This window comes from Artemia sp. Qi Xiang Cuo, chromosome 15 (genome assembly GCF_049724085.1).
Source record: "Artemia sp. Qi Xiang Cuo chromosome 15, ASM4972408v1, whole genome shotgun sequence".
Lineage (NCBI taxonomy): Eukaryota > Metazoa > Arthropoda > Branchiopoda > Anostraca > Artemiidae > Artemia > Artemia sp. Qi Xiang Cuo.
The window spans coordinates 32,737,762-32,751,319 of NC_142808.1; the positions used below are offsets into that span (position 1 = coordinate 32,737,762).

Consider the following 13,558-nt stretch of genomic DNA (forward strand, 5'->3'; position numbering starts at 1 on the left):
TTGTCAATATTATCCTATGTATCCATCAAAAGATGTTTATAAAAATTTATTCACTTTGATACTTGGATTCTGTCAAGGTTATCCTATGTACCCGACAAAGGATATTGATAAAGAATTTGATCACTCTGATACTTAGATTTTGATAATGTTATCTGATATTAACCCAAAAATAACAGAAATTATAACAGATAGCCTAGTCAAACTCAAAACAAGCAAAAAGTAAAAGGAGTATGGCTGACAACACCCATAGTAGAAATGCATCTATTGATACTAAACTAACAAGATTCAATCAATCAAAAGGCTAGAATCCTACGAATACAAGATCACTTGTCTCTTTCTAGGCCAATCAGGGACTTAGAATACTGCGGGGAAAATGCAGGTGCGCACTGAATACGAGCATGACAATATTATTGATCCACTAACGGAACAAGATCACGTGTCTCTTTCTAGGTCAATCAGAGATGTTTCTAAATGTATTGAATCCGAACGGAAGTCCATATTTCTAGGAAATTCTACCCTAGATTTGCGTAATAGGCTCTGATGGAAATCAAGTTACACAATTCTATGTTTAAATATGGCTTCTCTGGAAAAATTAGTATAAGTGCATTGTATATCTGCGATATTGTAGCAGTTCATTTTAAGCTATTGAACAATAAGCACTATGGAGAATATTGACAATATTGTTAACCAATTACATGCCGTAAGTTTATTTTATAAATAATTAATTTAGATATTTCAATACTGTTGCATTATAAGAGAGACTTCTTAAAAAGTTAAATTTGGATGATAAAATGAAAATTGGATGAATAATAGTTTAGAAACCAACTTGGGCTGTATATATTTGCACATTGTGGGGATGGGAGGGTAAAGCAGAGCATACACTAAATATAAATTGGCTTGCATTTTTACCTATGATCGCAAATTTTAGGCCTACATGATGTGTCTATGTTAACAATCTTTTTTTAAATCTAATTTTAAGGCTATATGCTGGAACTGTGTTAACAAGTTAATATCTAAATACCCCCTGTTTCTTGAGCTTATAATATTTGGAAAGTTATGCCATGGGTTTGTAGCCTACGTAACTATCTATATTTGACGATTTAACCCCTCCCCCATCCCATAATTCCCGGTTTTTTCATTAGCCCTGGTTTTTAGAAACATAATTTCTAAGATGTTTACAGGACTCTATGCTATATTATGGCTTTTTTGTGTCATTTCTGATCTATAGGCTTTTTCTGAAGGAAATTAGATACCGCTGCATTATACGGTACACACGAAAGAAGTCAAGTTTGCTTAATGCTAATGCAATAAAATATAATAGTTTAGAAACAAATTTGGCTAAACATTTTCACATTAGGAGAGGTGGGGGTAAAGCATACCATATACTAAAAAGATACAACCTAAAAATTGTTTTTCTAACATCGATATCGAAGAGGGGGGAGGGGGTGTATAATAGATGACGAGTTTGGTTTGTAACTACAATTTGTGTGTTTTTTTCTCTACATGAAAAACTAAAATTTAATTTCTTTTTAAGGACAATTTTGAGCAATGTCCCCCACCCAACAAGAGGGTGAGAACCACTGATAAAACCCATGTGAGGGCATCAGTTGTCCAGTATGACCATTGGCCAAGATCTTAAGCTCCTTCCAGACCAGCTCTACCTGCACAAACCGTCACCCAATCCGTGCAAGGTCATGACACCACTGCTCAGTGTACCCCTACTATACATGGCTGTGACGTTGCTAATCTGTCTACCCTCTATCAAGCGTTGCCGGGGACTTTAAGACCTGCAGTTATTCATTATATTGCCTCTTCTTCTACGTACTCGATGCACGGCCATGATTTGCCCCCTAGAGCCCTTCACATGCAAGCTGCGGATCTTAATATGAGTTTTTAAATTTATTGTTATTTCCGATAATGATTTTTCTCCCAAAGGGAAACATATCGCTCCCTTTGACGCTAATACTTCAGAGCTATTTAATCACCTTGATACACAGGTTGTAATTATCGAAACCTGACATGTATACGCATCCAGCCTGCTAAATCCTTATGATTTAAGAAATGGGAAAGGTTTCACTGAAAAAAATACTGTTTATTCCCGTCATATTGTCTATAGTAAATCCTATGAATTGCAAGAGGGGTAATGATGATACTTATGATAAATAGTTTCATATGATAATGTTTTCCAGTTTGAGTACATTAAGATGAAACTAGAAAGTCATTTTCATTATAGACAGCGCAAGTGCTGCTTTTATTATTCCTTCTACTAGATAATTCGCTAAGAAAACTATGAGTATTGAAATGCTAAATAGTGCTGCTATTAAGTATGTAACTAGTTATGATTTTCACTATTTTATTGTGTGTGTGTGAGCTGCGCATGCGCTGCTTTTATTATTTTTCTGTCTACTAGATAATTCGCTGAGATAGTATGATGAATATTGCAGATTTATGAGTATTAAAAAACAATTTTTTAACTGAAAAAGTAGTTTCGCTATTGTTATTGGTATAGAAATAAGTAACTGATGTCAGTTTTTGAAATAGACGCGATTACAAAGCTTAAAAAACTAGCCAAATGGTACTATGTGCACACAGATAGTGGCTTTGCTATTGCTTCTGCTACGACTATTAAGTGTGCATTTTTTAAGCACATGTTTTAAACAATTAGAAAATATAGTCACTTTTCTACTTTAAAAAAAATAGGGTGTTTTATACACTTTGAAATTAAGTGGTTGTTTTTTTATAGGCTACATCGGTTCCAAATGCACTACCTCCCCCCTCTCTGAAGAAACAAGTCGCATTGATGAAATGATCCAAATTGAAGCACCAATGGAGTTTCTTGATATTCAGGTACAGGAATGCTATGAAGGTAGTGAGAAAAAAATAATACTTTTATCAATGACACGGAATGGGCAGACAGTTTATTGAATAATTAATTCAGGGTTGATAATAGTATAGTTGAACAAGACAATGCAGATACTTCAGAGGGTGATTTACCGTGGTTAAGTCCGAATACAATGCAAATTTTAGAAAACCGGAGTCAGTTGCGGGGGGTCGGGACAGTATCAAAGCCTCAATTGTTTTAAAAATATTTTATCTAAATGAGAGTCATGGGGAGGTGTATGACCATTATGTACACACCGAGATATTGGTATTGTATCCTCATTTGGAAAATTACGAGAGTGTATTTATGCAATGGGTTGACAATACTGTCACTCATCTCGAAAATTATCATGAGAATAGTAGTGGTTCCGTGGTTTTATTTGTTGAAAATTTAAGTGTGAATATATGTAAAGTTAAAAAATTTTTTATTTTATTTCAAGAGGAGGTGGGGTGGGGGAGTGGTCTATAGTTTTAAAATAATCCCAATTTAGAATGATGCAAGGGTGTTCAACGAATCTGTTTCGAAACAGGCCAAAAATATTTCTTGTGCGCTTTCATCATATCAATCTTCGAACCTCTACAAAATGAAGCTACAAAGGAAAATTTGGACTATTAGGTCGTGCATGGGAAACAGGGGTCTGATTTTCCCATAGTAGATTACTTTTGTTTAGCGGGACAATTTCCTGTAACACTCAGGTCAATAGATATTATTGAACGGGCCAATGTTAATTTAAATTTCGCTGTTACGTTCCTACAATACGAAACAGAATTTCAAGAGGGTATGCGTTCTAACAAAAAAGGGTAATATTCCCAGTAAGGGCCCCGTCCATTGTATCGGTGAAACACTGGGTTTGGTTGTTGTACACACCGCCTAGTGAACCCCATTCAATTGGCAATTTCTATACTATTACGGATATTAGTAGATTTCTGGGGGAGGGTAAAAAACAGTGTACACGTCACTATTGTCCAACATGCCTGTCTAGATTTCATATTGATTTAAAGCTAAAAAATCACATGAAACATTGTAAAAGACACGGCTATAAATCAGTGGAAACAGTTTTGGGTGACCGAGCAATTTTACATTTAAAAAATTTTCAGAATACTGTAATGCAAAGCAATAAAATAAGTTTAGACTGTGAAGCCAAGCTGGTGGATGTGAACGACCCACAATTTCCGAATTGTATCAAAGAAAATCAAGCCATTGCAGTCTCCTATGCCCACGGACAAATAGACAGCTCTAACACCATGCAATTGTTAGAAATAGTCGAAAGGTTGGATAAGAATGATTGCATGATCAAAGCATTAACTAAATTAATTGTCACTGCAAATGAAGCTATTTCCCGTTTGATAAATACCCACTATCCAATGATATTGTCAGCAGAGGATCGCCTGGCCTTTAAAAATAAGACACTATGTTGGGTTTGTACGGGGGACTTAGAAGAGGGGACTAAGTGGAAAGGGACTAAGGGGAAAAGAATCGGGGGGAAGGGGAAATTCAGGGACCATATTCACTTGTGGTAGGAAATATGTGGCACTGTGGCACTTTGGACAGCAGTTTTTAATACCGGTTTTCATTCACAACTCAAATTATGATTTGAGATTTATTTTACCGGCTTTGGCACGTATGCACAGTGAGGGAGGGGGAGCAGATAGTCCATGGATAAATAACTCATTTTCTTACAATATTATTCCCAAATCTGCTGAGAAGATAGTGCTTCTAGAGTTGAAATGGTAGGCAGTGGAGAATGGTCATACGTGCTGGAATAAAATCCGTTTTTTAGATTCATATAGTTTTTTCCCCAAGGCTCTCAGTCAACTCATTCAAGTGCAGGAAAGTGGCAATTTTGATAGTTTTCCTCTGCTTGAACAGCGCTCTCAAGAGAGTGAAATGTATGACTTACTGACCTGTAAAGGCATATATGCATATGACTATTACTTCTCTGGCGCACAGTTAAGTGAAGAGAAACTCCCTCCCATTGATGAATTCCATAATTCACTTACCAATAGTGAATACACTGACGAGAACTGTGAATTTTCAAAGAGGGTATGGGCTAAGGGTAATTTTAAAAATGGCTGGGATTATTGTAGAATGTACTTAGCCAGTGATGTGTTAACTCTATTAGATATTGTCTGCAAAAACAGAAACAAAAATTATTCAGAATTCGGGCTAGACATTGGCTATTATTTTTCAACACCGCACCTCGTCATGGACTTAATTCTAAAAATTAGTAGGGAGGAAATAGGTTTGATCACCGATATGGATTGGATCAACATCTATTTGTAAAAAAATCTATGAGGAGGGGGGTATGTTCTTTATGGGGATCGCGTCCTAACAACGGATCCAACTGGGCAGAACTCTGCTGCTGGTGTATATTCCAATGCTGTTTTTCTTGATATGAACTCATTGTACCCCTCGGCGATGTCTCACTACTGTTTACCAAGTGGCAATCACAAATGGCTTGAAAATCCTTGTGACATCCCCTACATTCACACTGTCGCGGAAAATGGTCCACAAGTATGGTTCTTTGAAATTGACGGACACATACCAGCGGAACTTCACGACACTGTAAAAGATTTTGTTTTTCCGTGCGTGAATAGACCTGTGACCAAGGAGTCTTTGAGTCCATACAAGCGGACTTTGGTCGAGGATATGGGCATGCATTGGATCCCCTCCAAACAGAAACTAATTGCCGATCTGGACCCGAAACAGAATATTGTTGTTCACCACGTCCTATTGCGGTGGATGGTGAGCAATGGTTTCAGGGTCACAAAAATACACAGGGCACTGCAATTTGATCAGAAACCCTACTTGAAAGCGTTTATTGACACCTTTGTCAGTAGACGCTCACAGGCAAAAAGTAAAGTCGAAAAAGAAATATGTAAACTTATTTTAAATTCATCTTTTGGAAAAATGTGTGAAAGCATACGAAACATATGACGTTGGGACGTCGTAACTTGTCCCAACGAATGTGCACGAATTATCGCCGATCCCAATTTTACGAAATTCACAAGCATAGAGCCGAATATGGTTCTGCTACACAGAAAAAAGATAAATATTGTTGTGAATAAGAATATTGCTGGGGGTAGTTCAGTACTTGAAATTTCTAAGAAACTCATGTTGTCGTTCTTTTACAATGTGTGCAAGGTACAATGGCCAAGGGAGGTTCAAGTTACTATGGGGACACAGATTCTCTGTTGTTAAAAGTTAAAACCGGGGATTTGTTAAATGATTTGGAAAATGGGGTGCACATTGCCCCGCGGATGGATTTCACTAATTGGAATGAGAGCATCTACCCCAAGATGGTGAAACGCCAGGCCCCCAATCAACTATTAATGTTAAAGTCGGAGCCGCGGAGTGATTGAATATCCAATTGGGTGTTCCCCGGTCCCAAAGTTTACTGTGTGGAAACACACGGCAAGGATGTAAAACAGGCGTGCTAAGGGGTGCCTACACACTTTGTAAAAAATAATTTCAACATAAAAGTCTACAGAAACTATGTTGACAGCTGTCTAGTGCCAAGAGCAAAGTGCAGGCAATTCGCTCTCTACAGTATAGGAACTATACTGTTAGAGTGGAAAAAATGCCATGTATTGCAAATCCGACAAGGTCTATGTGCTCTAGAATGGTGTAAAAGTACTCCCCCACGGCCACTATCGACTTTCAGATCGAGTTGAATGTGTGGACTATCGAAACCAACTCGGTCCGGATAAGTTAACTTAAATTAAAAAAAAGTACTTGGTGGGTGGGGGTGGCAACAACAATTTCTCATCGTCATCATTTAACTGCAGCAGCCACTATTGTATACAGTTTTTCCCCTTTTCCGCCCACGGCCCGGGGGGGGGGGGGGTCCCACCCACGGCCGGCCTTCGGCCCCAGAGGAGAGGGCCCTTGGGGGGGGATCCTCAACTTTTAAATGATGTAAATTTTGTTTTCTCATATTCTATTCTTAGTGTTCAACTGTGCTGCTATTGTTATTGCATTTTAAGTTGTTTTGACAATAAATGAAAAATGCTGTTGTTGTACAAAAAGTATTTTTAATAAATGAAAAATATTGTTCGTGCTGTATTTTAAGTTGTTTTTTAATCAGTAAATGAAAAATATTGTTGTTGTTGTTGCTAATGTTGTTTCTATTGTTGTACAAAAAGGGTTGTTAATAAATGAAAAATGTTGTTCTTGCTGTTTTTAAGTTTTTTTTTTTCAATAAATTAAAACTATTGTTTTTGTTGCAATTGTTGTAATTGTTGTTAATAAAAGAAAAATATGTTTTGTTGTTCTTGCTATTGAATAACGTACTAGGTAGATCTAAGGGAAAATTATTATTATTATTTATTCATTAGACATGTATGGTTTACAGTTAGTTGTAGTCCAACTGTTGTCAACAGCAGTATGTATCAATTTAAAACACCATTCAGGTCGTTTTTGTGTGGCCCGTCAATGTCGTGGAAAATGACACTTTTAGGTAAAATAATTAAAAATTATCATAAAATGCTTTTGGAAAAAACAAAGAAAATTTACTATTGCTATAGTATTTGACAAGAGTCCTACAATCAAATAAAAGCTATTGCCACTGCCACGTCCATGCCAATACAGTTCATACGGGGACTTGACGTTTTCAATAGTATTGAGTCAAACTCATGGCTGATTATTGATGATTTAGCTGAATCAATTAAACAGTTCTCACAGGAAATACTGCAACTGTTTACCGTTCGCTCTCATCATGAACACATTTCCATAACCCTAGTTCTACACAATCTGTTTCATCAGAGCAAGTGTATGAGAACCCTTGCTTTGAATTGCACTATTTATATTATCTACCGAGTTGTTCGTGATTCAAATTCTTTAATAACTGTCAATAAGCAAATATATCCAGGTGCTCCCAAATTTCTACTTTCAGCGTGCAGTCAGGTGACAAATAAGCCCTAAGGGTACATTTTGCTAGATGTTCATCAGAATACACCCGAGGATCTACGTGTAGTCACATATATTTTCGACAAAGTGCCCTGAAACCCATTCCCTGGATCCGCCCATGCAAACAGCACACATTTATCAAGGTTTCTTTCCAATTGTTCGAAACAGCTTACACAGGAGCATACCTTAGTATTTAGATGTATATCTGATAGCTTCTTTCACTAGTTTTTCCGTCTTATCTGCTATCTATTTAGGTTTTAAATATATGCGCGACACAGATTTTGTTATTTTTTGCATCAAAGGTTTTCGACGATCGATACAATTGCAGTTTGTAATTATAAGTCTTATCAATCGCCAAGTATGCATGAACGAGACAAAATCGAGTCCCCAGGCCATCTGGTAGGAAAAAGCAAGTGTTGCCCTACCCCCTTCAATTACAGGGGGGGAAAAATTTTGTATTTTTTAAGTATATCACTAAAAACACCAAAAAAAACATGGTTCAATGAAAACACCCCTCCCCCCACCAAAAAAGTAGGTTTAAACATATGTGTGTGTGAAGGGTACGGGGTGGGGGGTCTGAGGGATCATATGTCAGTTTCCATTCCCAAATTAACCTTTTTGAAGACAAAATAACCAATTCCGTTCCTACGACATGTTATATTTTGATGCTAGTGTTGATTATTGTGACATCATTTTATATTTCATTTATTTTTTTTAAAACGCACTTGTAATTGAAGAACGTAAAAAAAATTAAAATAAGACATTTTCCCATTATCAATAAAGAATTTTATAAAAGTTTTTAAATTTTACATTAAATAAATTGATCACTTTTACCTTGAATTTTAAAAAACGAAGCTTCAAAATGGGCATGTCCGGGATTTGAACCCAGGACCTCCTGCACCCAAAGCAGGAATCCTACCCCTAGACCAACAGGCCTTGAGAAGGCAATGAGTGTGATGAACTCACCTTGTCCTTAGGTAAGTAATGGAACCATCTCCAAGTTTATTAATGTTGCCATATTTAGTCTTCCTATATGTTTTAATTTTCAGGTCTACCTTATACAGGCTCACCATACAGAGATTTTGAAAATACGGAACCTATTGCTTTGTAATTTCAACAAGTATATAAATAAAATTTATTTTCAATGCGTGTTGGTCTAGGGGTATGATTCTTGCTTTGATTTCAGGAGGTCTCGGGTTCAAATCCCGGACATGTTAATTTTGAAGCTTCGTTTTTTAAAATGCTATGTAAAATTGATCAATTTATTTAATGTAAAATTTAAAGACTGTTATAAAATTCTTTATTGAAAACGGGAAAATGTCTTATTTTAATGCTGTTTACGTTCTTCAATATATATATATATATATATATATATATATATATATATATATATATATATATATATATATATATATATATATATATATATATATATATATATATATATATATATATATATATATATATATATATATATATATATATATATATATATATATATATATATATATATATATATATATATATATATATATATATATATATATATATATACTGTGTCGGAGGGTGGTGGTAAAACCGAAGGTCTTCTCTAATATAACAATCGATAACCCCATGACCCCATGCAGAGAAACAAGACGCTGGGCTCGAGCCCCAGAGGCATTCCAAGGAAAGCAATTGTCACAGGGTCATTTTATCAGAAATAGTGATTATATTCAAAAATAGTACCAAAGCAAGCAAATAGGGCGCATCAAATGCATTACAGATTTTTGAAATTACGCTGGTTTTATATCGAGCTTTACTGGAACAAACACACCATATATTGCCTGAACCAACAAAACCACAAAAGGCCATCAAAACTTCAACAAGTTTTGAACCAACAAAAGGCCATCGTGAATGCCTCAAATAATTCCCAATGAGAAGTCCTAGGTAATTAATGCTTGGCGATAATAGTACCAGACGACGATATAGCTAAACGAACATTATTCCAGACACGGTCGATTACATAAGTAACCAATTTGCAGCAACCTCCCTCTTCTCAGCATTCAATTTCATTCCAATCTTCCTGTTCTCTATACATAAAATTTAAAACTTATATTCAAACCAGCAATAGTTCTGCTTAGGTTCAATATGTCATACATACATTTAGAAGCGACCAATCAAGGCCTGGAAGGCATGAACACCCATAAGGGGGGCAGGCGGGGGTGCTTGTCCCCTCCTGGCTTAATGATGCTGCCTCATTTTTATATTTTTGTTTTGAAATTTCTATTATATAGCATTAAAAGTGCCAATTAGACCAGGGAAGCCCCCCCCCTAGATCTCAGCTTCTGGGCGCCCATGGTTGGAGAATCAACATCGGGCCCAATTTCTTGTTAGCCTCCAGCGCAGCGTTGTTGTTTAGTGGAGGTTAAGACACACTACCCAGCCTAAAACCTTCCAAATAAATATTAAAATTCTTCGAAATTATAAAATCATCCCAGGTATGATGGATGCAGACTTTTTTTTTAACTTTTTTCCTGGTATCTAAAAAATTTATTTACTCGTATTGTATCGATAACTATGAGCTCTAGTTATTTGTCCATTACTAATGATGTGGGGTTCCCATACATCAACTACATCAGTTTTTTCATTTCCCTTCTTAAACACTGAGGTACTACCCCCCGCCCAAAACACATACGGACACTATCTGATATTAACGCCCCGCCAATCCCCCCCCCAAAAAAAAAACTTTTATACAAAATTTCCAAATTGATCCCTCATCCGTGAGACAAAATAGGGTATGCCAACCTATATAAAAATTCGTAACCTTTTCATTAGCCTACTGACTGTATGCAGCCTCTTCGATGAAAAAAAGAACTCGCTTGCTTTTAGGCATCACGCACCCGTTGCATAACATTACCTGATTGTCTTCAGATTTGAAGAACTGCCTTGGAATTAGGCACCCTAACCAACTATACAAATAATTACCTACCTGTATATGCAAAAGTCATACTAAGCAACAGCATTTCTTTGATGAAAAACAGCGACACAGAATTTTTGAAGGCTTCTAAAGCATTTGTTTCTTTCCTCCCCTTACTGCTGTTGCTTAAATTGTTGAGGAAAAGAATAAACAGCGTTCCCAATGCACCAACACCAAAGAGTACACCAACTGTAACCATTCTGATATCATAGGAAATAGTATCAGCACTAGCAAATACTAAAAATACAAATATTTTACCAATTAAGAAACTGAAATGGAAAGGCGCGAAATTAATTCACTTTAATAAAAAAAAAAATTCTACCGACTATATAATATATAGCAGAGAACAAAGTATCAAAGAAGCGCAGAGGAGCAGAAGAATCAAGAGAGCAACAATAATGTCACTAATTTCATGTCACAAATTATTGTCACAAATAATTATCTGCGATCTAGTGCTGCTAATAAAGCTGTGCCCCATTTTAAACATAACTTGGCTGGTGTTAGTGGAGGTCGATTTGACACTCTGGAGGTCGATATTTCATTACATCCTCTATTGTTTTGTACACTGTATTAAAGAAGTAAAAAAAAAATTATTATTTGGTTGTATTGATTAAGTTCATGTTTAGTCAATTGCAAAGTACCTAATCCTTCGCCAAGATTTTTTTTTCTAGTATCATGTCTGTGTTTTAAATGGGTTCAGTACTTTCATTGTCTGCTATCCAATAGCATCAATAATTGCAATATTCATTATCTGTTCTGAAGTAAAAGACAATCGAAAGCCTTTTGTTATCTTCTCCAGAAGAAAACATGCTAATAAAAGAATTTCTTACTTAATAATAAGCAAAAAAATTGTAGACAACAAATTTTTTATCTGCATCTACTTTCATTCGTTTTTTTTTTCTTTTGTAACGAAGATCAATTGCCTTTGTTACTTAAATTGCGTGATTTTGCGTGTTAGATATTTGGCAATAACAAACGCCAGCTATATTGTAATTTCGTTTTCAAAGTCAACTGTGGGAAAACACTGCAGGTCCTTACTGCGTCGCTCCTTACTTACAGTTCGTTACCATGAAATGTTTGAAAACGAAAAATGTTGAGAATGTTTGGGACCGAGAAAGGTTTGGGACCAGGATCTAACTATTTTCTATCATCCAAAATGGAAAGATTTTTATACAATGGAAAAATATTCTTTTGAAAATCTATGGGGGTGGGGGGGTTTAAATTCATTTCATGGAGATAGGGAGGACTTAGAGATACGAAGATATGAAGATAAGGAGGATTAGAAAATATACAGTAATTCAAACTTACATTAAACATTTCTAATCCTTTCCTATTCTTTCTCATTTTTTTTCTTTTTTATCAGACTCATTTCAACATCTTAACTCTTCTAATTCCAGCTTCTCTCCTGCTTCGCTTTTTTCGCCGGTCTATTTTAATATATTTACTCTGATATCATCAGGATAAGTTATCATATTCTTTTTAATAATCAAAGTAACCCTTTGATAAAGAATTCTCACTGAAAAACACTCCATTCCAGATGTTGTTTTACTAACTTAGATCAAATAAAAGTATTTCTTGAAATAATTAATCAACATCCCTGGAATTTATCTCTTTCAAGCAATGCTTCCAAAGTAACATGCAGCTACATCTATTTTTTAAGCATAATTATTGACGAAAATTGCGGTTTAGAGAGCAGCAAAACTCAGGCTTGATGAGGCCATTGATAAAATAATGGCTACATTCCAGGTTCAATAAAAAGTATTTAACGTTAAAAAAATGTATATTTTTATGTTGAAGCTGACGTTTTGTAGTAGCTGGAACTACACAAAAGTATCTTTGGATTTACTTTTTTAGTAATTTTTATTAAAGATAGTTAACGAGCATCTTTAGCGAAGTAACCGTGCTATTGAAGGTATTATTAAACTAAAATATACTGAAAGAGCAATGAATACAATTGAAACTCAATAAGATTATACCCTTACAAACCTAATACACCAGTAGTTATTTCACAACTATTCCTGTTGGATGCCACTTAAAGTAATTTCTATAGTTAAAGTTAAGTTACTACGGTTCGCAATCTGGAATACAGCGAACATTTATTGCCAAAAGACTACTACAATGTCAATTTGAGACCTATTTGTTTCTTATGTCACGTGAAAGCGAAAAAAAAACAGAGCGGAAGCAACCTAAACAGTAGAAATGTTGGAACTAATTGAAAGAAATCTAGCAATTAAAATGGAAATTAGAAATCTAAAAAAAATTAGTAAAATATAAATTACAAAAATAATATATTCAAAAATTTATATATCAAAAATTGCAAAATTAAGTGTAAATTAAAAAAAGATACTAAAAACTCATATATATACAGACAGTAAATGACAATCAGAAACAAAAACAAAAAATTCACGTTCCAAGTTAGCTTGAGTTAAGAACGGAAAGTAGAACGAACAAATTTACTAAATACGCATTAATTTATATTAAACTAAACAATTAAATAAATAAAATTATTTTTCAAATAAAAAAAAAACATAATTCAGGCATTAAATATACAATAAAAATATAGTGTATGTTTTGTCAATCAATTATGTAATAATTAATTGTCAATGAATATAAATCATGTGTTTTCATAAGCTTCTTGTACTTTTTTTCAAAAGCCAGTGGCAGATCAATAACTAACTTCTTGTTGATTATCTGCAAAAAATTGGCTCCCATCTTAGTATTATTAGTATATTCAACTATGCTATTAGTGCGACTTCTTCTATTTGTATGCGTTGTCACTTAATTTTGGGCTTCCGTTGAACTAATTATTT

The 13,558-nt window shown here is 35.0% G+C and overlaps 1 non-coding gene across 1 annotated transcript; it reads right to left on the reverse strand.

Moving 5' to 3' along the window:
• Positions 1-8,653: 8,653 nt before the first annotated feature.
• On the reverse strand, positions 8,654-8,725 carry TRNAP-UGG (transfer RNA proline (anticodon UGG)). The gene has a single exon. It is a non-coding gene; the product is annotated as a tRNA-Pro (tRNA).
• Between the last annotated feature and the right edge of the window lie 4,833 nt (positions 8,726-13,558).